At 41.9% G+C, this 2,740-nt stretch overlaps 1 pseudogene; it reads right to left on the bottom strand.

Moving 5' to 3' along the window:
* Positions 1-1,170: 1,170 nt before the first annotated feature.
* LOC102753208 lies at positions 1,171-2,324 on the bottom strand (annotated as a pseudogene).
* Positions 2,325-2,740: the final 416 nt, after the last annotated feature.

Genomic DNA, 2,740 nt, shown 5'->3' with positions numbered 1-2,740 from the left:
TAGTTGAATTGCTAGACTTAAAGGCAGGAAAGGATCAGTGAATATGGAGACAGGTTAATAGAGATTATACAAGCTGCAAACAAAGGGAAAATAAGAATGGGAAACCAAAAATAACAGCTGAGACCTTCGGGAGAATATTAAGTGATCTAATATAAGTATTGTAGAAGTCTTAGGAAGAGGGGAGAGTGATAATGGAATGGAAGAAATATTTGAAGAGATAATGACCTTGAATTTCCCCAAATTGATAAAATATAACAACCCACAGCTCCAAGAATCTCAATGAACCTCAAGCTGGATAAATTCAAAGTAAATCATAGACAAACATAGTCAACTTCTGAACAGCAGCAATAAAAGGATTTTGTAAAATTAGCCTGAAGAAAAAGATACATTACCTACAGAATAATGGCAGATTTGTCACCAGAAATAATGTATATAATATACATATCTACACACACATATGTTCTTTAAAAGATTATTTGCTCTTTAAAACAGTAATAAAATGTGTTATGGGGTAACATGTAGAAGCAACTTATATGATGACAAGAGCACAAAGATTAGGAGAAGGCTAAATGCAATTAGACTGCAAGTTTTCTAAATTATTAATAAGGTAGTTGAACATTCTTTTACTGTTGATAGCTAAAGAAAATACTTGTAAGGCCTTTTTTATTCACAACTCACACATACACATGTGGACATTCTCATACTGACCAAAAGCTCTGGCACGTTTGCAGGCAGGATCATGCCTCCAGGACTATGAGAAACGTGTAGGAGTGTTGGTTCATGACATGAGCAGAAGAGCCCTTCACTAGTACAGCAGAGCTTCCTGTTGCTCAGCAATCCCAGGAGGAATAACGTGTGGGAAGATGTAGACACTCAGCCCTCCCAGCTGCCAGGAGGAGTCTGTCCCCTCAACCATGAAGAGGCTACCATTTCCCCCAGTGACGAGATTTATCGGTGTGCCATGATGTAGAAAATGTGGGAAAACTCTGTTCTGTCATATTCTTCCCTTCCCTTCCTATCTCCCTCCCACTGCTGGTCTGTTCTTGTTGCCAGGCACTGGCTTATATTTTTTTTATTCTTAGTGTAAATTGTTTATTGTAAGATAATTTATAAATACCTTGGTGTCTTCAGTAATTTAAACAATGGACCAATAATTTCTTCTGACCAGCATAGCAGCAAGGTAAAAACAAAATCAGCTGGCTGAGTTTTCCTCCTTTACCTCTTTGTCTGAGGATGAAACTTGATTTTCATTAATCCAGAGCTGCAGCACTGGAGATGATTTCAATCAACTCCTTTGTGCTGACAGCTTGGCCTATGCGGTTGAAGGTCAAAGTCAATTTGTCGATCACCTTAGAAGCATTCTTGCTTGCGTTGTCCATGGCCGTCATGCTGGCATTTTGCTCACTAGTGGTGTAGTCCTTCAGAGAGTAGTAGGTGATATTGGCCAGATGTACTCCTGGTAATTCTCCAGCATGTCAGCATCAATGTCGTCATAGGTACTCATGCACTCAGCACTTACAATGGTATTAAGAGAAAAGATGGGCTTTTCTTTTGTCTTGTAGGAGATGACAGACCTGAATCGATTAAAGATAATGGATCCTTCATCAAGTTCATATCCAGAATTTAGTAATTCCAGGGCAATGACTGACACATCTCCAAAAGTAGGGGGTTTTCTTCCCACTTCTTTGAAGGTGACCAGAAACTGGTCAGAATGAGTTTTATGAACTATACCCCTAATTTTATCACCGATTCCAACCGTCTTAACTTTCCCAGCTGCTGTGAGCATAGCCAACTCCATTTTTTATTTTATTTTATTGATTTTTTCAGAGAGAGAGGAAGGGAGAAAGATAGAAAGATAGAAACATCAATGAGAGAAACATCTATTGGTTGCCTCCCACATGCCCCCTACGGGGGATAGAGCCCTCAACCAGGGCAGATGCCCTCACCAGGAACTGAAACAGTGACTTCTTGGTTCATGGGTTGATGCTCAATCACTGAGCCATACCTTCCTGGCTCACTTTTCATCTGTTTAACAACCAAGAAATGGGTAGCACTGCAAAGCACTCTATCTGAGGACACACCGATAAGGAGGTGTGTAAAATTGGCCGGCACCAATTTTTCTTCTTGTTTGCAGGCACCTTATCACAAGCCTGTTCATACAAAGCCGAAGATCCTGTTCCACACATTCGAGCTGATTGCAGCTCCCTTTCAGCTCGGGCATATTTTGCTGCCGCTGCCATTTCCATAGACTTACTAATTTTCAGGATGGTTTTAATTGACTTCAGTCACCCGGGAATGTCTTTCAAAGTTGCCATATTTCAAATTTGGATCTAGTTGCACAGCCCAGGCCAAAACCCCTCAATGACGCCTACCTGAGAAAACTTGGAGGTCCTGGCCCTGCTGAAGGTCGGTCAGACAGGCCTCACTGCGCATGTTGGCTTATGTTCTGAGTGGGGCATTCTGTAGTGCCCCTGTAGTCTCTTGAGGTCAGTAGGGCCCTGACAATCTGAGGCTGTTCTAGTAACCACTGGTGCCACAGAGGGCCTGGAGATGCTGTGTGGGCTGAGGGCCCCGCTTGGAGATGTGAGTCCTGGTCCAGCTCTTGGTGATGCACCTGCTACCTGGGAGATGGTGACCTAGGCTTTCTTGTACGTAAAATCAACTTTTAAATGTTGGGAGAAAGAGCTTGGCATAACTTACTCTGCCCCAGATTTTTAAAACGCAAAATTTTTTGAGTTTG

Source organism: Myotis davidii, unplaced genomic scaffold (assembly GCF_000327345.1).
Source record: "Myotis davidii unplaced genomic scaffold, ASM32734v1 scaffold395, whole genome shotgun sequence".
NCBI lineage: Eukaryota > Metazoa > Chordata > Mammalia > Chiroptera > Vespertilionidae > Myotis > Myotis davidii.
The sequence above is the reverse complement of the archived record's forward strand: the minus strand, read 5'-3'. Positions and strand labels throughout refer to the sequence as shown.